Source organism: Ischnura elegans, chromosome 4 (genome assembly GCF_921293095.1).
Source record: "Ischnura elegans chromosome 4, ioIscEleg1.1, whole genome shotgun sequence".
In the NCBI taxonomy this organism is placed as follows: Eukaryota; Metazoa; Arthropoda; class Insecta; order Odonata; family Coenagrionidae; genus Ischnura; species Ischnura elegans.
Window position 1 is genome coordinate 122995728 of NC_060249.1, and position 24480 is coordinate 123020207.

The 24480-nt window shown below is 41.5% G+C and overlaps 1 protein-coding gene across 1 annotated transcript in view; it reads left to right on the forward strand.

Annotated features, from left to right (window-relative positions):
- The window catches only part of LOC124158000, a 184292-nt gene that overhangs the window by 35984 nt on the left and 123828 nt on the right, over positions 1 to 24480 (forward strand). The window lies entirely within an intron of this gene.

Here is a 24480-nt window from a genome sequence, read left to right on the forward strand (position 1 = left end):
AGCCACACTTTGAGGGAAAGGTAGGGTTAGGTCTTTAGGAATGTCTGCCTTGTGCTTGTCAAACATAGTCATTATTTCTTCTGGGCTAATAATTTGTGGCTGCAGCACTCCCTTTTGCGCGTTTATTAGTGAGTCTATCACAGCATTATACTGATAGGAGAGTTCTCCGATGGCTTGACTTAACTGTTGGACATGTTCGTTCCCTGATAAGACCAAAATAATATACTTTGTATGATCAATCAGCTCTCCCGTTGTTTTATCAATATAATTTTCTAACCTTCTCAATCCTTCAGAAAGTATTTTCTCATTTCCCTCGACGTCTATTAATGACTGATTGACAGCTGAAATAGTGGATTTCATGAGAGTTACTTGTTTCTTCACAATAGTTAGAAGGTCCTTATTTTCAGCTTCCAGGTTACCTATTTGCCCTGTATAGTACAATGCATCTGCGTCATCCAGGGTCCCAAAAAGAACTTTACTTACTTCCCCTATAAAATTAAAAAGGCCTCTTCTTCGCCTATCAGGAGATCTCGAACGGGAAGTTAACTGCTCCATTATGTCCTTTAGTTTATAAATTCTATTCAAATCATTTCTCAGTCCATGAAACGTAGTTCGGCACCCAGTCAGATGAATCCACGAAGCATTCTGATATTTCCTGCAGAAGTCTTCAGTTAACGAAGCATAAGTATTTACTACGGCCAAGTTTCCTTCCAGTTGAGTGACATTTACGTAGGTGACTAATTTCCATTCACTACTATACATTTCCGCCTCTCCTTGTGAATCGTAATACAGCCCAGGTGATTGTTTGTACTCTTCTATTCTGTGGTCTTCCCCCTTTCCGATGGTCGCGAGACTCAAACAGAGGAAGATGCAGGCTCCCATCTCCATTTTTAGGATCCTGCGGAAGATTAGAAGAATAGCTTTAGCCGGTTGGCATGGACTTTCACCTCCGACCTCTTCCTTCTTATCGTAACATTCACTCCGTCCACCCCTGTGACATCATACGGACCGATCCACTGAGAAGATAATTTCTTTGAACGCCCCCTTCTAACGGCTTCGTCATGCAACAGGACCCTATCGCCCACTTTAAATATCTCCAAGTGAGTAGTCCTGTCGTAAATTTCCTTACTTCTTTGTTTTGCTTTCAGTAAGACTTCTCGGGCCCTCATGTGACTACTTTGCATCCTATCCCGCAATTCCTTCACGTAGTCGTCATACGTGTACGAGGGAACTGAGGGGTCCTTTTGCAATATTCCTGGGAGGTTAGCCTTTCTCCCGAACATCAACTCATGCGGAGAGAATCCCGTTGCGCAATGCGGTGTAGTGTTATACACAAAAATGGCGTACTTCACCCACTCTGTCCAATTTGTCTGGTCATCCGAGATGAAATGACGTAAAAACTCTATCAGAGTTCTGTGACTTCGCTCTAGGGCTCCGTTCGATTCTGGATGATACGCTGAGGTCTTCAACTTTTTTATTCCTAGTAATCGGCATGTATTACTGAATATTTCACTTAGAAAATTAGTGCCTTGGTCAGTTAAAATTGTTTGAGGAACACCGTACTTCAAGATGATATTATCCACAAACGCTCTTGCCACTGTGGTTGCATCCTGTTCTTTTACTGGGATTGCTTCCGTAAACTTTGACAGCTCGTCTTGAAAAGTGAGCAAATACCTACTTCCGTCATCTGTAACGGGTAGGGGTCCCACGATGTCGAGGCTACATTTTTCAAACACGCATTCAGGCGTAGTGGTTATCTCCAACGGCATCTTAGTTTTCCTCCTAGTGATTTTATTTTTTTGGCAACTCTCGCATCTTTGAATGTATTCTTCTATGTCCTTTTTCATTCCTTTCCAAGCATGATACTGCTTGATTCGTTTGTACGTCTTATTCATTCCTGTGTGTCCCCCAAGAGGTGAGTCATGATATTGCTTCAATATTTCTCTTTTTCTTTCCTCGCATGGATTGGCAACACCATCCGTCTTCTCTTCAGCATCCAAAGAGTAAATTCTACTTAACGCGTCAGCATTAGCATTCTCCGATCCCTTCTTGTATACCACATCGAAATTGTATTCCGCCAATTTGATTCTCCATTTCATCAACCGAGAGCTCGGGTCCTTTACATTGAATACCCAAGTCAGCGGCTTATGATCTGTGACTACGGTGAATCTTTTGCCGTAAAGATAAGGACGGAAGTACTTAACTCCCCATACGATGGCTAGCATTTCCTTCTCCGTCGCGGAGTAATTTACCTCAGCTTTACCGAGCGTACGGCTTGCATAAGCCACGGGCGGATCCTGCCCAATGATGCCTTGAGATAATATAGCCCCCAACGCGTAATTGCTCGCGTCGGTCGTGAGAATGAATGGGCGTGAAAAATCTGGGTATTGAAGAACTGGCTCCGTAATCAAAAGATTTTTCAGTTTTTTAAAAGCATCTTCTTGCTCGTCCTTCCATTCATACTCTGCATCCTTTCTCAATAAATCATGTAGAGGTTTAGCTATCAGTCCAAACCCCGGTATGAAGCGGCGATAATACCCCGCCAATCCAAGAAATTCCTTCAGCCTTTTTACTTTATCCGGCCTGGGGAAATTTTTTACCTTCTCCACAGTCGAGGGATTTGGTTTGACCCCCGTCTCTGAAATCACATGCCCCAAGTAGTTCACTTCCTTGCGAAGAAACTCACATTTTTCCGGCTGCAATTTCAAGTTGTGTTCCCTTAGCCTTTGGAACACTTCTCTCAAGCGCTGATTGTGCGTAACTAGGCTATCTCCATGCACAACTATATCATCAAGGTAAACATAACAGTGTAACCCTTGTAAACCGCTCAATACCGTATTCATAAGGCGCTGAAAAGTAGAAGGAGCTCCTTTAAGACCCATCGGCACTCTTTGAAACTCATAGTGAGCTCCTAAGGCACTAAACGCCGTTTTAAATTGGTCCTTCCGATCCAACGGGATTTGGTAGAACCCACTTGCCAAATCTAATGTGCTAAAATATCGTGCCTTTCCCAATTGATCCAAAATGTCTGTAATATTTGGCAATGGATAGGCATCGCCCACCGATTCTTCATTTAATTTTCTGAAATCCACCACTATTCTCCACTTTTTATCTCCCGTAACGTCAGCTTTCTTCGGTATAACGAGTATTGGGGAGTTCCATGCACTTTTACTGGGAACAATTATCCCCTCTTCTAGCATTTTCTCCATCTGCCTTTTTACCTCTTCCTTTTGAGATTCAGGGAGTCGGTAGGGTCGAGTATTAATGGCTCCTCTTAAATTGGGAGTGGGAATCTCGTGACTCAACGTCTTAGTGTGCGATAACTTGTCTCCAGGCAAATAAAACAAATCTGCGAATTCTTCGCACAATTCAGTGATCACTCTCTTTTCTAGATCACACAGATGCTCTTGCCTTAAGCAACTCCGTAAAACTTCTTTCCTTGACAAATTATTTTCAACATTGCATTGAATTTCTTTCATATCAGTATCCACAGATTCCAACTCAACAGGGGAAATCTCTACCTCTTGTTCCTCATCGCTGATATTCAAAATGCTTCCAATGCACTCTCCCATCTTCCCCTCCGTCAAAGCTGATGCTAAGAAGACACCCTCTTTTATCTCTTTCTTGTTTATCACTCCCACCCCCGTGGATGCAGTAGGAATTTTTACTCGCACTTCACTTCGGGAGGGTATAGATATTTTTCTAATCTCCTTAGTTACGTCTTCCATGGATTCTTTTGAGTCAAAGTCCATGAGTAGGCCTCTCATGTAGACCCTTTTTTGTGTACAATAAATCACTGCGCCAAGATCATTCAGGAAGTCCCTACCGAGAATTCCATCTACTTCAAGACGAACATCGGCTCCCTCTATCAAATGAAAACCATGTTGCATCTCCTTCCCTTTCGCCTCCAATAATATAGCCGCTTTCCCTTTTGTCTTGATGGGCTTATCAGTAATGCCTCTTAATAGCAAGTACTCCTCCGGCCAACACCTGGTTTCCCCCTTCAAGGACTCCATTTTAATAATACTCACATCTGCACCGGTATCAATTAGAAGACGCAAGATGCCTCGTTTGCTCTCTCGACTCTGGAAGGTTATCGTATCGGCTACGTCACAGCGACTCGGCCCTTTCGACAATTTTCTTACTTCCGATAGACGAAAGCTCTTATCTCCTTTCCCATTCAGCGACCGCGAGTTATCATCCATAATTTGACGCGGCTGTGGCGATCCATTTTCGGAGGATTTGGCTCTTGGTCTGCGACAGTCTCTTGAAAAATGGCCTAATCGCCCGCAGTTAAAACATTTCACACTTTCTACCTTTTTTATCTCCTTCTCTTTCATGTTTACCTTCCCTTTAAGGTAGCATTTTTGCGCTGAATGCCCAGGCTTGCCGCAATTTTCACATTTAAAATATCCTTTCATATTCCCTCTTTCTTTCAGTGACAATATGGCACTCTCCTCTTCTAGGGCGACTTCTACCGCAGCAGGCAATAGTATAACTTCTCCCTTACTCCTCACAATTGTTTGTATGCGCTCATTAGCCAGCCCTTGAACAAAGCAAGCTTTCGCGAGATGGTTAACTAAGGCTAAAGCGCCGGCGATCTCTTCCTCTTGAGATACTCGTCTGGCCGCTTCCCTCAATTCCGTTTGCATAGAATCTATGCGATTACCCCAACTTGCAATGCTCTCCGTCGGACCTTGCTTGGAGTTAAACATTGCGCATGCGTAATAGTCTAGGGTACGTCTTATAGCATAGTTTTCTTCTAAAATAGCTCTCACCTGGGGCCACGTGTGAGCGTGATCTCTGACGAGAATTTTTGAACGAGCATCCCCCGTTATCCGAGCCTTCACGAACTTTAATAATTTGTCATGATCGATCGGATTTACTAACTCAAACACAACGTCCACGTTTTCTAAAAACTCCCGGAGTTCTTTCTTGTTCCCGTCGAATGGCTTATTAACAATCTTTATGGCTTCCGAAATACTGCAGAACGTTCCGCGGCTATCAAGGCCTTCTGAGCTAGTCATCGTTGTGACGGACATTATGACAATTAGCAGACAAACTTAGTAAGGGCGATACAAAGGGCAGAGGAAAGGAATCAGGGTGGCTTACTTACAGTAAAGCCGACTTCTCCTTTGTACCCTCTCTCAGCGCAGCTTCCTCTCTAGACGAACCGCTGCGATGAGGTGATGCCGAAATCTCAGGGGTGGCGGCGACTAGTCGGTAGAGCCTCCCCTCTCAGCGCCTGATGTCCTCTGCTTCTCAGTGAGGCTCTTCGGTGGCCTTCTCAGGTCTCCCTCAGCGCCTGATGTCCTCTGCTTCTCAGTGAGGCTCTTCGGTGGCCTTCTCAGGTCTCCACACTGCGGCCACGACGACGATTCTCGAAATACCCCACACCTGACACCAGTTTTAATGTCGCATCCCGACGCCTTCGCCGGGACGTAACGACAATCGCGAGTCGCAAGAGTCGAGTGGCTGCCTCCTGACTCGCGGGTGTGGTCGAGAATCGGGGAAAATATGAATAAAATTCCCGCTGGATACTAGTGAGGGTATTTATTGAGAGTAAAATACAGGTCCCCTCTAATTACTCCAGCTCGTCGAGACGCCGGAGGGATCCAGCCCGGCCGCTTCCTCTCTCTGGAGAGAACTGGGGACACATCCTCCTCTTGCGTAGATAAAAGGCCAAAGGGCTCTGCTCTTCATCATGATGTTGATAACAGCCCACCGCCCCCCAAAGGCAGGCATGACCAGAAGCAGGGCCATGTGGGGGTGCATGCAACATTCATCATGATGTTGATAACAGCCCACCGCCCCCCAAAGGCAGGCATGACCAGAAGCAGGGCCATGTGGGGGTGCATGCAACAGTATTCATAATATACAAATTATTTGGTTTTAGAAATACCGGTTTAGACGAATGTTAATGGCCAACTTTAACCTCATTTGAAAAAGGCCAGATTGGCGCCCATGCGATTCCACTACACGTGACGTCACAGGGACCTAGTTTCTATACGAGTAGATAGGTTTTACATCGTCTGAGATTACCAATGCATGCATGAGGTATAGAGCTCAGGGAAACATCTCTTAATTATCACTTATTCAAACTGCCTAAGGTCGGAAAGTTTCCTTCGTTTGATAGGGTATTAATAATCCTTATTTAAACCAAGCGCTACCTGCTAGCAGCCTGCATCGTATCAGCGCTCAAAGCCTCGCCCCAAGGTCACCTCACAGGGCGACAGCGGGAACCAGAATGACGTCACACGGGCTTTTCCCAGCATTCATACTTAGCCGTCGCGTTTTCGCTCGCTTGAAAATTTTCACTTTTAATTTAATCGCGAAAAATAGATATCGTCATTAAAAAATCTAAAAGCATAAAACACGCACTCCAGGAGTAATAATCTTTCGATTTAGGCAATAAAAAATAATAGGAAACCACCCTATTCAGAAGGGTCAAGGCAACTAAGGATTGCAAAAAAATTGATTTGAGCCGCTAATATTTTCGCAAAAAAATGTATTCCAAAATGTGCCCCAATCCTCCCTATGCTTGCTGCCCTGTTCCTCTCCACGATTATCCTTCGCCGGTGAGGTGTACGGGTCTACATCTACATAATACCCCGCAGGCCGCCTAAAAGGCGTGTGGCAGGGGGTGTTAGGACACCAGCCGTTTACAGCTATTAAAAAATGAAGTGCTCCAACGAAGTTGGGAATAGCGTTTATTAAAGTCCTTTATGGTTCGGGGAAAAAAGAATTCCCATATCTATCCGTTCGGCAAAACATCTCTCTTAATTTATCGCTTCTATCGGACCTGGAAATATAGTGTGGCTCTAATATTATGTTCTCTGTGTCGCTCTTAAAGATATCCATTCTCAATTGTTCAAGCAATCTAAGCCTAGCGCGCAGCCACCGAGTCTCCAGCGGCTCCCAGCCTTATTCGCTTAACATCTGGGTAACGCTGTCTGTACGCCCGTAGCATTTTTTAACGAAACGCGCAGCCTTCCTTTGTATATTATTCAGTTCGCGGATTAAGTCTTTCTGCACCGGATCCCATACGCTCGCTGCATATTCAAGGTGCGGTCGGACGAGAGCGAAATAGCACCTTTCTTATACTTTCTCATCCGAAAATCTTCCCACAATACGCTTGACGAATCCTAATTTCTTCAGGGCTATGCCGCAAATATTCTTTATATGTGTTCCCCACGTGAGGTTCGAGGTTATCGTAACTTCCAGGTACTTCACTTCGTCCGTTGCCTTTATGTTAATGCCATCCACTGCATAAACATGGTTAGACTTGGACGAATTCCGCAAGAAATATACCGCCACACATTTGCTCAGATTAAGGGTCGGTGTCATTATGATAGACACGGCAATATTAGTGCCAACCGCAGTTGAAATTCAAACCACAGTCGGACGACCGCGGTTGGCGATTGAACACGATCTTTTTTGTCCGAGTCGGATATTCAATTAGGTATGTGACTGCGGTTACTTACGTAATCAACTGTGGCCAATGGTCCGGAATGTTTTAAGTTTCGAAATTTTCGTTTGCTCTAGCCAAGGCGGTCGAAAAAAAAAGTGATGTAAACGCGTGTCTAGGATTACGTCACGTGTGCAAATGCTTTTCAGCCTGTGTCCCGTCTACAGAGAGAGAATCAAGGCGAGACTAGATAGCAAAGGTTACTGGGTACGGGAGATAGAGATGGTACCAAAGGAAGTAAGCGTATAAGGACGGGATGAAGAAAGGGAAAATATTAAATCGTGTGGAACATCATAACGTGGAACGTGTTATTTAGGAGCCGATTTTTATTCTTCCACTTTAGCCCAATGTAACAGACAACGAAGGCAATTTTTTTTTAATCTAAAAGACAGTAATTCCCTGAGTGTTACAGGTCTTCAGGTTTTATCCAGGTTAGCGAAAATCATGAAGTGAAATATATTTTTGCCGTAATTGCCAAAATTCCTGCAATTACTCCAAATGAGTACAATCTTCCTCCGTACGTGCTTATTAATATTATTATAGTATTCTACCGATTAAGGTGTGTTTCCATGGATTGTTTAAGTAGAATTGTGGCAGTCTTCCCTCCCTAAGTGGACTTCCAACTCCAACCCACAATAAGACCTACTTTCTTTCATTCTATCTTAACCCTCATCTTATTTTGTTGATTTTCTTTTATAGATGAGTTTCTATCATTTCCTGATGTTACGTAGGTACAGTATGAACATTTTTATAACTATTTATGCGGTCAGTAATTTCTTCCCCACGAGCATTATTTATCTAAAAAAGCTTATTTTTATTTATTTGTTTATTTATGTAATAATATTGCCAAAAGTCGGCTTTCTCCTGGTGGTAACATGAGAAAAAAATGAATGAGAAACCTACCAATCCAAGAGCAAATTAGAGAAACAGAAAATACGCCCGTAGTAAAAAAATAAACCAATGGATACGAATACGACACTATTAATAAATGAACTCTGAACTAAATAACCCACTTTCCAACGCCGCCTAATGAGCAACAATGACTTCAGCAAAGAATCGATTAACGCTTACAATTCAAAAAATTTATATTTGCGGGAAAGATCCTTAAGAATGTCTTGTCATTCCACTTCTTCATTCTTCTGGCCGGGAGGAATTCCTAAGAAATGTCCGTTATCTGCTTCTTGAACTCAATTTTGAATATCTTCTCGTTCTTCCTTATGTAGCAGAGTGAGTCCAGCTTTTGACCCATTTCCTCCCAAGCCCGATCTTCTATAAACGCATTCTAGACCACACAAAACCTATTTAAGGTTCTTCTATTTTCAAACTATATTCTATTTCAAAATATCCTATCATATCTGTGACACTGCCCACCCAATTCCTGCATTTCTTTGGCCTAATTCGAGCTTTGAAATTTCTGTTTTTGGATGCGAGGAACCTGGACTAAATTTTAGCGCTGAATAACAATCTGGAGAACGAAGTCGTTCCCCTGGAAACCTGGAAATCTCTGGGAATTTCTCAATTGCGTGAGAACACTTTCGTATTTATGAACACTGAGTCGTATTTATGTACCGAATTCCAGAGGGAGTTATTTATATCTCCTCAAGCACGTCGCGTAGGAGTAAAGAGCACACTTATTTCGGGAAAGGAGTAATTGCACGCGTTTTCGAAACTACGTAAAAAAAAGTATTTCAAGTGAGATAAATTGGATAAAGAATGATTCGCTTTAAAGTTAACCCTTTCTAACCCAGAGCTGCTTCTGGGAGAAATCAAATTTCAAGATTTTTCGTTTTGAAAACTTGAAAATTTTGCACTCAACCATAGTCATCGTGGCCGCTAAATATCGCATCATTGAGTATAAAATCGTTTCAGGTTTAATTTCGTGGAATACTGCTATATCCATGATTAAAACACAAATGGCAATTCATAGAAATAAATGGAAACCATGGTCGGTCGTTAAGTGTTAAATTATATAGTGTGGAATTACCATTTGTGTTTTAATCATGGATCTCGTTATTTAAATATTTTATGTGTTATGTGTGTTATTTTTGATGTTGCTTCGAAGCAACACTGGGCTATAATGGGTTAAAAAGCCTTATACAGAAAGCTTATGGAAAAATATTTGAACTAGTTAAGTTCACCTGGCGTGTGCTTCCAGAATTGGTTAAAAGTTTTGCGTTTCCCTTGCACTTTCCGTTTCGAATATCTCGGAAATTATTGAGCGTTCGCGGCTGAAACAAAAACTAAACCTCATGGCTATCTATTTCCTGTAATACCTAGCAAAATGTGAACGAGATCTGGTGGTGACCGTTGATGGACTTACCTTGTTGGCAGTGTCGCAGCGAGGGGGGGGGGGGGATGAAATCCCCTCTCCCAGAGCTCAGAGAAATTTTTAAGTTTAATCCATTTTACTTAATTGGATCAGTATTGCTTATAGAATAGTGTTAGTATTAATCAAATATCCCTCAGAAAGCCGTAAAACTCGCCATTTTGAACCATTATTCTTAAAATATTTCTGGAGGAGGGCCCCCGCAACTCCCACTCACCCTGGCGGGTATGCAATACCTACACACCCTAAAGTATTATAGTAGCGCCTAAACCCCCCCCCCCCTACCCTTAATTCTTAGCTGCGCCCCTGCTGGTGGTGACCATTGATGGACTCCCCTTGTGGGTAGTACCATAGAGTAAGTATATTCTTACTCTATGGTAGTACGTACCAGCGGCGCAGCGAGGGAGGTCCTCAGAGCTCAGAGAAATGTTTAAGTTTAACCCATTTTACTTAATTTGATTGATAATACTAATAGAATAGTGTAAGGATTAATAAAATATCCCTCAGAAAGCCGTAAAACTCACCATTTTGAACCATTTATCTCTAAAATTCCGTAATTTATTAATCAAACGTACCAAACGCTTATCCTGGAGGGTATACTATACTGCACACACGCCGGCGTTAGTTGTAACTAAACCCCCCACAGCCTAGCTGCGTCCCTGGTACGTACTCCTTCCCATGTACAGAGATGGTACACTTTGGATTGGGTTTCGGCCTAGGAGGCGGATTCGCCTCCGCGGAGGGGCCCTTACGGAAATCCCGTCATCGGGAGGATGGGTTGGGGGGGGGAGAAAGTGGATGGAGGTCGCTCCTCCGAACTGCACTGCACGTGGAGAGCGGAGAGCGGAAAGAGGGGAGGGGAGGCAGACGCACAAAACACAAGCAGCAGTGTGTGTGTGTGTGAGTGCAGGATGCGGGCGGAGGGGAGGCCGAATATTCGTACAACGGATCCACGTGTCTGTTGCTTGCAGAGAGGAGGGGGTAGGTGGGGGTTGGTGGTGGAGTGGGGCGTTGTATGGGGGCGTTAATCCCTGGGGAACTCTGGGAAGGAAGGCTTGTTGACGATGCCGCCCAAGCGATTGCCAAATCATTCCCATCGTTCATCACGCTCCCCTTATCTATTCTATCTATCCATCTCCTAGTTTCTCGTAGCGAAGGCGGGCGCCGCACCTCGTTTTTTTTTGAAAGCGCTTTCGCGTCCACAGGCCAATGAACGCCGCGAAGTCAGGACGCTGCTGCTCCAATGCTGCTACACTCCCGTTCTTTTTTTTTGCCCGGGGGAAACACATAACACGCTCTCTGCACGGCACGACTCGAGGACCTCTTTCAATTTCCGGCTTTTTTTTGTTGTATTAATTTTCCTTCTGTGAGTATCCGCGCCGCGCACACAATGCCCAGCAGAAAACACCGCTTTAAGACGAAGCTCATACCTGCCTCTTTAACACGTTGTATTTCGTCAACTTCTACGTAATACCATAGAGTAAGTATAGCAAGAGCTGTAAGAAGAACATAAGCTTCATAAGTGCTACCATAGAGTATGTATATATAGAGGGATCACCGCACGTACAAAAATCGTCTACAGTTATGGTTTAGTTCTGGATCAATTAATGAGATGGCGAGGAAAAATGTTTTGCGATTTTTTGAATTTGCTCGTTCCACAAGTCTAAAAATATATTCTGAAGCAGAAAGGGTCGCTGCATTTAGTGGAGACAATAGTTATTCGATTTTGTTTATAACAATTGTTATAAAAATATTTCCTCGAATTTCGGCTAGTAACTTGACTTTTCAGAGTTTATATTCCTAATCCATTTGCCGGCAGACTGTTCTTAGTATTAAGTTGAAACTTGCAGGAAACGTTTACTGTAAATTTTTCCATACTGGTAAACTTTAATGTATTCGTAACTCAGTTTCAACGTTGTTATGTGCGTTTATATATTTTTTGGACCAAAAATCTGAAATTTTGCAGTGTAAAAATCAATCGCCTGCTAACTTACGTATCCTACAATATAGGTCCATGCATTTTGCGTATGAAATTTGGATAAAACTATAAATTTATATACTTACTCTATGATAATACCCTCCGCGGAATCTTCCAATATTTTGTGCTCTTGTGTGACATGGAGGTATTTAGATTCAACTGATATAGATTTAGATTCAAGTGATTCAAACGTTTTTTTTATGAAAAAAATCGTGGGACGTCTGCTTTGCGAGAAATATCTAGAAAATTTAAGGAATTTGTTGCGATAAATGAAGAGCATTTCACTCTCTTGAAAATTTCTGAAACAATATCTGCCGACAGCCACAATAAATCGAGTTTCCGAGCTATATGCTTTGCCACTGCATTTGAAAATACAAATATTTTTTAGAGGCTCTGGTTGCAGTACTTGTAAGAATATGAAAAATGTTGATCACTACTAAAATGAGGGTGCAATGTTAACATAAAACTGATAAAACGCTCGTAATACCATTGGAAATTGTGAAGAACGTAAATTTTAGCTAATCGTCGAGTTATTACAAAATGAATGCCGTACTTGTAGCCAAATCACTTTATTTAAAAGGAAACAAGTCTGCCGTTAGCCCAAAGAGCAGGAAGAAGGCTATAGGGTTCAGAATACCTATCGACCGCTCCAAACCGGGAAGGAGTGTCTCAAAAAATCATTCCATTCAGACTTATCTTGAATTTCTAGTCGACGAAATCGTACGCATAAAATTTCAGCCTTGGGTATAATAGTATCTGAAATTTCGTCCATTGTAGACTGGTGTTCCGACATACGAGTTGATTATTCTGATTCACGAAATTTCAAATACACATGGGTGAACGAGGGGGAGGAAAAAGAGAACAGGATTTTTTATAGATAGAATGAAAACAGGTAGGACTTATTGTGATTTGAAGATGGAGGTCCGTGAAGGGAGGCATTGCATGAGGCTCAACTTTTACACATACGATTTTCTGGACTAGGAATTCACGATACCTACTCGTGAATGGAGTGTTTTTTTTGTGATACTACTTTGCGGCTGCAAGCGGCCTATATAAGGATTGAATTACCCATATTCTTTTTATTGTTATTTTGATATTTTGACTTCCATGGATGGTACCTCTGAGTAATATCTCGCGAACCACCAGAAAGGTGTTTGGCAGGGGGTGAAAGCACAAGGGGGACCAACATTGCAGCATGCAAATACGTCACGAGTATTTTGACACCTGAATAGGTACTTCAATCGGGTTATTATTGGTGAAGAGACATGTTTGTGTCACGTTTGTTTTTGTTTGTGTCCATAAGTGGTTTAAATAGAGAAAATAAATTGTCGTTCAAATGGAAAGAATAGACGAAGAGAACGCTTATTCACCTTTAATAAAGCTTTTCGTCACCTTATTAACCACTTCAAAGACGGTAATGAAATCATCAGGAGAGATTTTTAATGGAAGGATATATTTAATGGAGAGCAATATAATAGAATTGACCGATGAATAATGTGTAACATAACTATATGTTTGTGTTTTAGTCCTCGTCCGAGGATTAGTGGATCATTCATTTTCTTAAAATGAACGTTTCAATTCAGCCTAGCACATTCATTTTGGAGAACACTTTTATCTTGTTGTTCAGTAAATTGAAAGCGATAAGGATAGATGTCAAACGCATATTTATTTTGTGGAACGGCGAGAGAAAAGCCTAACTGATAACCGAAAACTCAAATGTTATTGGAAAGAGAGTTAATAGAAGGTTGGACTCGACAGTATTACTCATAGTCTTCTTAGTCATCGAAAATAAAAAGGCCGAAACACGTGCACGTGGCAACTGGGGGTGTGAGCCCTCACATACAAGATTGCAATTAAGTGGATGGATATCCACGCAATTGCAAAAAAACTAGCGAAATGCCTGAAAGGAGAAACAAGGACCAACAAACCGAAACCATAAAATGAAAAAAAAGGAAAACAAAATATTCATGCATTTTGTCGATCTAGCGAATGGTGTGATTAATTACATTGAGTGAAAAAATATCCAGGATCCTGGCTCAGAAATCCCCGAGTTTATCAAGTCCAGAATACAGAATTTCCCTTAGTATATCAGGTATTCGCGGGTAAGCGGAAAACATGAAGTGAAATCTTTTAGTGCCGTGATTTCCTAAATTCGTGCATTTACTCCGAGGGGCACAATATTCCTCCGTACGTGCTTATTAATATTATTTAAGTCTTCTGTCGATTAAATTAGGTTTCCATGGAGTACTTTAGAAGCATTCCAGTAGCCTCCCCTCCCTTCATGATCCTTCCTCTTCAATAGAGTGGTTTCCTATTATTTTTTTATTGCCTAAATCGAAAGATTATTACTCCTGGAGTACATATTTCATGCTTTTAGATTTTTAAATGACGATATCTATTTTTCGCGATTAAATGAAAAGTGAAATTTTCAAGCGCGCGAAAACGCGACGGCTAAGTGTGAATGCTGGGAAAAGCTCGTGTGACGTCTGGCTGCTGCTGTGAGAGTCCACCTGGGTGCGAGGCTACGAACGCCGCTACGATGAAGGCTGCTTGCTGCCGAGCATGGCGGTAGCGCAGAGTACCCAGTTAGCAGGTAGCGCTTGGCTTAAATAAGGATTATTAATACCCTATCAAACGAAGGAAGCTTTCCGACCGTAGGTAACTTTAATAGGTGATTACTAATAAATGTTTCTCCGAGCTCTGTGCCTCATGCATGCATTGGTAATCTCAGGCGATGTAAAACTCCTATCTACCTGAATAGAAACTAGGTCCCTGTGACGTCACGTGGAGTGGCATCGCATTGGCACCAATCTGGCCTTTTTCAAATATGGTTACAATTGACCATTGCCATTCGTGTAAACTGGGATTTCTAAAACCAAATAATTTGTATATTATGAATACACTAATGTTGGGTAACGAATCGCAATCAATGCATTTCGTTTTCTTTGATGAAGGAAACTACCCTATTCAGAATAAGGCCTACTCACTTTCGTTCCATCTAAAAATCCTATTCTCTTTCGTCCTCTACCTCGTTTACCCTTACATTCTACCCTATAGCATTGTTTTCAACGTCCCCTTCTCTATACGTAATCATGCAAAGTAGTTATAATAAAGTGGTTATAATTAAATGGCTCTTAAATTTAATTTTCTATTTCAACGATCTCTTGTACGATAGGTGAGCGTATCATTCTTAGTTTCCCCGTATTGCCGGCCTCGGTGGCGGCGGGGTTAAGTTCCCAACGACCAAACTGAAGGTCGCGGGTTCGATAAAAATGTACATACAATTCCCCTTCTTTTTGGGTTGATTTTCAGCTCCTCTATATCAAGAAGTCCATCCACCATCTGTAACTCGGCGGAAGAGTAACAAGGTGGCTTAAAGCTCAGACCCAAAGACGGTATCCTCTTATCGTCGGAAAATCTTTTCCTGGCCACAATTTGGTCTCTTTATATTGTAACACAGATCTTTGTCAACCCACATTCTAAATCCTCTCTCGTCTTGCTGCCAATCCTGAACCCTGAGCCGTGACCCACTTACTCCTTCCTACCTGAAGTTTAAAATAGCGCGCCGAGGCAAAAGTTTTGCGTGCTTCTCTTCGCTTCTCGTCGGTCACAAAGCCTCTGACATCGATAGAAAAGGTCGCGCGAAATAACCAGAGATGAAAGAAAATGTTTCTACAGTCGCGTAATAGTAATTTTTTACTTATTTTTTAAATTATCAATAGCCACAGGGAAATAGGTCAATATTCGAGAATAACGTACAAGGAATTTGAGAGAGAACGTACTCAACTTTAATATATATACGAGGTCAATGTTCCTGGAACCGTCCTTCGACCAGCGCGCGTTAAATTCAAATTTTCACTTTTTATTACTCAAGCTTAAAAATTACACTCATTGGGGAGATTCGGAAGTCATCACCTTCGATAAAATATAAATAAGAGAATCTGGTATAATATGTGGCACGGTGTGGTCAAAGTTATTAATATTAGTTTAATAAAACATTTATATATTTACACAGAATCTGTTTTCGCACTTGAATATAAGTTGTGGTAACAACGAAACGCGTCACTCGTGAAAATAAATTCAGTCGCAATATTATTATAATAAATACGGTAGATATTTTAATATTTCAATAATATATTCAAACAATTAAATTAGCGGAGCGTAGGTTTCCGCGGCGATGGTTTGATCTCTGCATTTCTCCAGGGTTTTCTTCCGCGTCAGATTTTTGGTTGACAACAGTTTCGCTGGCTATCCTGCCAGCGTCTTCAGGTCGAAGGTGCGAAACTGTTGTCAACCAACAATCTGACGCGGAAGAAAACCCTGGAGAAATGCAGAGATCAATTAAATTAGCGATTTTTCGGTTTCTGCGCATGCGCAAGGGATTATAAGGTCACTAATCCAGATACCACGGGACCCTACATTATTTTGTTCATCCAGCGTAAAAATAAACGGTACATTCCATCCATTTCATAAAATAGCATTTAAATAATGTTTGATTTAGGAGCTTTAGGCATAAGAAATAAGTATGTTCCGCAAAAAGTTTACTTCTCAGGACAATGTTCCTAGAACCGTCCTTCGATCAGCGCCCGTGAAACTCAAATTTTCACTTTTTATTACTAAACTCTAACGATTATTCTCACAAGCTTTGGATTCGATTACAAGTAAAAAGTTAATGTTTTCTAAAAGTATCGATTACCAATAGAGATTACGAAAGATGTTGTTATCGTTTACCGATTTTTTTTTCAAATTTGACAGTTTAATTTCAATTGAGCCATATCACATTCATTCAATACTTTTCCCATCACTGGTCTAGGAAATGCTGTCGGACAGGTGATACTCCAGCTTGCAAAAACTTTAAAACTGCTTCAGAGTCATCAATGAAGGCCTTTGCATAAAAATATAATTAACTAACGGTTCAATCGATCCCTTATTATTTTTTATTGTAAATTTTATTTCTATTAAATTTAGCACGTACGAAGGAGGAGTAGTACCATGATTTCCATGAAACTATCAAGGGCGTGCTTAGGATCAAAACCAGATGGGGGCAAGATGTGGTCGTTCTAGTTATAATACAGAAAAGATTAAGAAACCAAAATTTCAAGAAAATTATAACAGCGGTTTAAATTACATATTACATACTAATGTCAATATCCTTGAATTTAAAGAACATTTTTTTCAAAAATTTAGTTTTGAACTAAATTTACATTTGCTTCTAGGGGAGGGGGCAGTTCCCTCCCCCCCCCCGCTGGGTACACCCATGGAAACTATATTTTCAAGTGTCTCAATTTCATTGCCCATTTCCCATAGTAATGATGAAGTTGGGAATTTTAATAATGGCCCCAACTTTTTGTTTGCCATCCAGCCGCCTATTGCGCTCCAGTGTCGGAGAAAGAAATCCTAATTTGCGCGGTTCCGCGGCGACGAATTCCAAAGCACTGCTTGAATCAAGTCGCTTCAAACGCGATCGCACGCACGGTTGCAAATTTTGTGCGCACCAAGATGAAGTTCGCCAAGAAAAAATATGTGGCTAAGCTCCCTTATTTTTTCCTTTTTTCCAATGAAAAAATATTTGAACCCGGATTGCCGGTCTGGCGTGCTGGCCGATGACCAATGTTCTTCCAATAACCCGCGAATTACCCTCCCACATTGCGAGTGGTCCCTTCGTTGCACAACCGACGTACGACAGCCCTTAACGCGTGGAGTGGATGATATTGACACATTTGAGGGTGCTGACGCGAGGAAGAATTGAAGAACTAGAGGTTGGATTTTTAAAGGCGGGGTGAATTTGTGAAACGCGCGAGCAAAAGTGACTGATGACGGATGAGTTTCCGGTAAATAAAGTTCTCTCCCTCTCTCTCTGCCGTTGCGGCAACGTCGACGTCTTTGACGCAATTTTCTTGGAACGCACCACAGCCGAGGAAGAGCGCGAAAGAGCCATTTGTCCACGAGTAGTGCTTGCATTGCGGAAACAACGGACGATCGCCTGACGCACGCCGTCGTCAGCTGTTTCCGACCTTCCTCCGCCCATTTCCCTGATATTGTAAGCGAGCAATATTCTTTCGGCCGGATTCTCCGATAACTTATCATAAGTATCAGTGTTTAACAATATCACTCGGTTTGGATGAAAAATTAAACTTGTTTTTCACAGGATATTCTCATAAGTTTTTATTAGTATACATTACCATGGTTTCCACTCTCCGCATCACTCCCAATACAGCAATGAAAATACCAGTCAAATTATTCCACGATAAGATGGAATAGTATGCGAAATAAAATGAGTCAAATCAGATCTGATTCTTCAGGATTCGCATACTACTTCTTCGTTATGAATATTATGAAAAGAACCTAAATATCAAAGACTACACGTGGGTAAGGGTTGTTATTTAGGTCTTGAGAGAAAGACCGAAACGCCATAGACATAATTCGAAGGAACATTATGAGAAATAATATAAGTATATAAGTCAAATCAGATCTGGTTCTTGAGGATCCGGATACAACTTCTTAATTATGAATATTTTGTGCAGAACCTAATTTATCGTTCTCTACACATGACTATGATTTGATATTCAGCTCATGAGGGATACACCGTCACACGGTAGATACAATTCGATGGAAATGTATGAGAAATAATATAGCTATATATGAGATATCTCAACTGATTCTTAAGGATTCGCATACTCCTCCCTCGTTATGAATATTTTGAACAGAACCTAAATATCGTTGAATACACATGAGTAAGGGTCGATATTCATCTCTGGAGAGATAGACAGTACCCAGACAAAAATTTCTGGGGGTTTATCTGTGTAGGGTGATACATTTCGGGAAGGTCCTTTGGATGGTATAGGCTTGATAGCGTATCTTTCGAAGATTTGAGCCCCTGGCTCGCCGCGACTGACATGCCTGGGAAGTTAGAGGTGCAGCCATGACGATAATCCCTGGACGACGAATTTGCCTGTAGCGACAAGAGCGTCTGTTGAGAGCGAAAGCTATATTTTATGAAAGCAATTCTCCAGTGGCCCACCAGAGGCATATCCGAGGGAGACGCCACGCGGTAATTATAGATAATTGCGCATATTTATGAGTCAGTGTTCGCACTTTAAAGTAAATTAATTCATTCGGCAAGTGTCGTACAACAGGTATTTGAAATGCAGATGAGGCAAAGCTGAGCAGTGATTTATTTCATCACAATTATCATCGTAAAAAATACCTATCCAACTTCCTGATGCCCAGCATTATTGAACGGGGAGCTATCGAATTGGGCATTTTAGTATCGCGAAAAAAAATCTATCCGATCGCGTAAACATTAATTTACAGGTACATTTTATAGTATTAAAAGAGAAAGAAGCAGGCGAAATATAGTGGCATGACATCCTGTAAGTATTAAAAGAAAAGAGAGATGGCACTTTTCCACAGGTTTATTGAGAGTACTTTGTATATTCTTGAAATTGATTCTCATCCTCTCTTTATGACTAATCACTGTCCAGTCGATACTTTTCCAACGATTTATAAGTTCTCGTGCCGAATTAGGATAACTCGTTCAAATTTATCTCTTGAATTACTGACTCCGAAATAAGTATTTCTTGCAACTGTTAAGGGAATATAACCTTAAAATATTCGCTTCGTGACTAGGATATTTGGTAATTGGTGGAGGCGTATGTAAGGAAGGGTGGAGAGATACCCGGCGTCGGCATTAGCCTGCTCTTAACGAAAGGCGCCAAGGTGACCGAGGCTTAACGTCCCATCCGACGGACGGAGTGTTGCGCTTGAAATGTCCTCCACACAACACTCAAGCAGGGATCGAACAGTCTCTGAAAATTGTCTGCCGCCGCCGGGATTTGAACCCGAGCCTGCCGGGTGAGAAGCCAATACTCTAGCCACCACACCAACCCCCACTTCCTCAACTTTTTTTAAGAATAATTGAGAGTTTTAAAAGAAATCAATTAAGCTTAAAAAGCTTAAAGAAAAGCAAAAGCTTAAAAAAAGGAAGAAGCTAAGAAAAAAATTAAAAAAAAAATTTGTTCAGTAGACAGCTTCACGACGTCTAAAACTGTTTTAATTCGGTAACAAGATGAATGAATTTCTAAGTCAGCGAATCGACTCATTAAATTTTGCTGCCTTCGCAGATTTACCCCATTTTCCCAAAATTTGCGATGCCAACTACCCGGAGGAGAAAATGTTTTCTCTGTCGCCAACAAGTTCTCTCGGATTCATATCTTTTAACCAATTTACATTTCGAAATTAACTTCACGGTGATAGAAAATGTATTACTCTCAAATGAATTCAATCCTCTGTCAGATTCATTGAATTAAAAATCTTCGATATTTTGTAGCAAATATAACGAACTTCAACTGCCTTTATGCCGACATTCCTCAGCGAGGCAGGACATCCGCGAATGTCTGAACGCCGAAATTGTCGCGTCGCCATGGCGGCGTCGAGACCACGCGAGAAAAACCTTGGCCGTGAAAAAACATGACATAACTTACCAAAATCTAAAGGTGACCATTCGTGGTGCAGATGAATGAATTTGATGATCGCGGTCCCTCGAAAACAATTGCATTTTTTTCCTTCTCAAGGTTTGAAATACTGGTGACATAACATATCCCTTCGTCGTGCGGATAGAGATAATATGAAGGAATATATGTCTCCTAACAGGGGTGATCAATAATTGACAAGAAAATGTTTCCCCACCCCACAAAATACAGAGGAAAAACATTAATTCGTTGAATGATATCTTTGCCTCTACAGGATCCTCTGATCGTCTGACGTTCGGCAGATGACTTCTAAAACCAGGAAACAACACTACACTCGCAAAATTGTGTGCTCATGCTTTTTTCCGGCTTGAAATAGCACCGCCTCCTTCCTATATTTTACGAATTACGGCATAAGTATTTTGAGTTATTAAAAAAAACTAAATTGGGGTAGTGCGAACCAAAATGCTGAGAGACCCGCTCGTAGAATAAACAGAGGTTTAAGTTTTTTATATCCCTAAAAAAACCACTGTAAACTCTTAATTTTAGCAAAATAACCCGAGCGGGGAGAGGTCCAGACAGTCCGGTGGCCTTGGGAGGCACTCTGCACCAAACTAGGGCCCAGACATCCCAGCTGTTCCCACCGACCCCAAAACCGGAGAGCTCGAATCTACCCCGGTCGAGAAAACTCGGCTAAATCGATAGAAAAAAAACGTGAATATCCATTACCTTAAAATAAAAAAAAGAGCGATCTTTTAAGTTCCCGAGAATCGCAGCACCCCCCGGTCTCACTTTACCCAAGATTTTTTCCTCGTCGCCGCAGCGGGTACAAACAAACAAAAAAGACACAATGGAGGAGTGTCGTGGGCTGGCTTCCCGTATCGCCACACGGCGGCGAGGCGGCAGGCGGCGAAACATGCGCGCGGGAAATTTGGCGGAGCCAGCGGGGGTTGGGGAAGGAGGGAGGGGGTGCGAGCCCCTCCCCCCCTCACGCTAACCCCCTCCCCTCGCCCCGAGGGCCGCACGTGTTCGGCAGAGGGCGGTGGGATGGGAAACGGAGGGGAAGCAGCCTCCCCTCCCCTCCTTCCAATAAACAAAAGGAGTTCTGGGAAGGACTGACACTCTTCACCTCGATGGGAAGGAACTCCAGTCGCAAGCGGAAAACGTATCTTAGAAGATTCGCCACCCTATGGAGAGTTGATTAATCTTCTCGCCAGTAGACAGTAGGCTCACTTTTTAATAGGATTTCAAAAATGTCCGCAGGGCGGCTAGAAGAGCAGATCGATAGACATTTTTTCCCCAATATTTTGCTAAATAGTATCTAAAACTGACAGGAATATCACTGAAAAGCTATGCATTTGATAGATCACTTCGATAGGAATATAAAATTTGGTTAACAGCCCTTATTATAGCTTATTTATCATTATTTAAGAATTCTAACAATTAAGACTGGTTTCCATGGAGTACTTAAGAAGCATTCTGGCAGCCTCCCCTCCCTTCATTGACTTTCCGCTTCAATTCAAAATAAGTCCTACTCCCTTTCATTCAACCTATAAAAATAACATTCTCCTCTCCCTTCCTCTCCCTCGTTTACCCAACATTCTAACTTTATTATTTTCTAAAAATATGCTTTGGGGGATTGGGAAGGGATGGGATGGCTTAAAGTGGCACCTACCCCCAGGAAAAATTCCGGGAAAATTTTTGAAAAATGGCATGCCTGGAAATACATTTTACATGATTTTGGCACTAAACATTTAACTTCAAGCAGATGCAATTATTATGTGTCAAAACTGGACAATAGTTTAAAATATATTTTTACTTCTCTGAGGCTTTTGGAGGGGGGGAGGTGATATATCCCCTCATCAACCCCATAGCTACGCCACTGACTTCGCCCAGTGAAATTTTCATTTCAGTAATTTGTCTCTGGGATATGGCACGAGGAGAAAATTCACTCGCTACCAAACACATTGCAGATGACCAAGAGAATACTCTGTATACGTTGAAATATCTTCTTTGTATTTCTAGGAAGAATTCTCCGTTAAAAAAAAATCGTCGTGTTTCCATGATTGGCATTCCACGAATGCAGTACCCTGGCTAAGTTATGAAAATATAATTAGTTTTCGTTGGAAGTAGAAAGAAAAATAATCAATTATTTTCCTAAGTCGTTTGTACAAAGTTCATGAGCATCCTTACATCAAGATTATAGCATATTCCAAACAGGGATTACCTATTAGATATTTAATAATTATAATATATATTTAATAATAATAACAACAAGAATAATTAAATAGTAATGAATTTAATTAGTAGTCGCAGTGGAAACCTTCATCGTATACATAGACATAATATATTATATATGTACATAATACATTTCTAAATGTATTTTTCTAACGAAATTCACTTTCAATAGGAATCACTTTTTGGCGTTAGTGTTGATTTGTTTTCTATCAATATAATCCTCACTAAAAATTATAATGGATTCAAAAGCATTCAAAGGCCATTATGCAATAATTGCAGATCTCCAAACGGAGTGTCCTATTAGCAAAACATAATGTACACTAAAATATGTATGTATAGTAAATTAACTGTGATTGCATAAATATTATTCGTTACAATAACCTGTGTTGATAGGTACGTGGATCCATGAAGTGGTGAAACACGCCAGCTTATGTTTTTAACGAATTTTTTTATACGCTGCCACTCAAAACCCAAAACGGTTTTTTGGCCTTGCCAACAGACATCCGTCCCTTTGCAGCATCAGCTCCGGTGTTACGTTGAGCGTTTGCATTATCTTTCTGCACTCTTCTGATATCCCCACCGTTGTCTCAGACGTCTGTGTAGTGGTCGTCCGCCTCGTGGAAGATTTTCTCTTCTTTCAGTGATTTTTCTTTTTTATTCGCGGAGAGCGCGTGTATTCCTGTCAATGACACAACGTAACCGCCATGACTCAAGACACAACAGCAGTGCAAACTGGTGGGAAAAACAGGAAGGCAATATCAGCGGCGCTGGAGGAAAAACAAACAGTTCTCGCATTCCGCGAGGCAATTGGTTTCCTCGTTCGGCTCGCAGCGTCTGTGCAGTACGAAAAGCTTGGTTCACTCAGTGATAGTGCATAAAAACACAGAGAGGAAGGAAGGGGGTATTTCGCAACTAATATGCCCACGTTTTTCGGAATCTTGGAGAAGCTGGGACGGAGCTTCACTGTAGTCGAAAAGTGATCGTGAAATCCTCCCATACCTCCGAAAAATGAAAGGAAATGTGTGAAAAATGGCTTAACCCTCTTAGTGCCAGGGGGCCGATCCATCGGCCCGCGCAGTATATGCGAAGAGTACCAAGGGCCGATCCATCGGCCGTGCTCATTTTGCACTGATGCCTTTTATTTTTTGCGCTTCGTGTAGATTTTGTCTCTATTTTTTAGTATCTGTCATGCTTCAACATACCTGTAAGTATTGAGAGTCAATGAAATAAAAAATTAGTTTCAGAAAATGCCTATTAGGCTTTATATAATTTTTTTGACCAAACCTTCAAATTCAGCCACAAAAGGCCAAAAGGCATTCTTGAGCAAACCAGGAAAAATGGGCTGGCACTAAAAGGTTTAAGCGATAAGGATGAAGAATATCACACACCACTTCCTTGATAGAAAAGAAGGATGATTGGTTGTTTCTTCGTAAACACATTTAAATCTATTCCAAGATAAAATATTACTCCCAATAAATTTGGGACTCACGAAGAAGTGACATAAAAAGGTTCGTTAGTCAAACTATGTTGCCACAATCCTTAAAATTTACTTATTTTTTCCACTTTCCATGATGAACTCATTATATTTCCGGAGACACATTATTTGTTTAAGTATCAGGTTTTGATTCAAGCAAAAACAAAAGCGAATGCAATTCCGCAGGTGAAAAATCGTTCGCCTAACCCGGGCTTCGAACCCGAATCAAACGCATTTAGGCCAGGTACTACCACGGTATCTTCGTCCTCTGCGGAGATTCTTTTTTCTTATAAACAGGAGATTTTTCCTCTGTGGAATTTGCGCACTTCACGGTCTGCCCCGTGAAAAAAAGCCGCAGTCCAGTCGGTGGATATTACCTGGCATTAATGCAGAGATGTGTTTGTGCAAATCAAGTTACTATGAAAACCCTATGTGATATTTACCAACTGTAAAATTCTTGCCGGCCTCAGTGGAGGCGAGGCAATGTCCGCGGCCAGCCGATACGGTGGTTTCCTATTATTTTTTTAT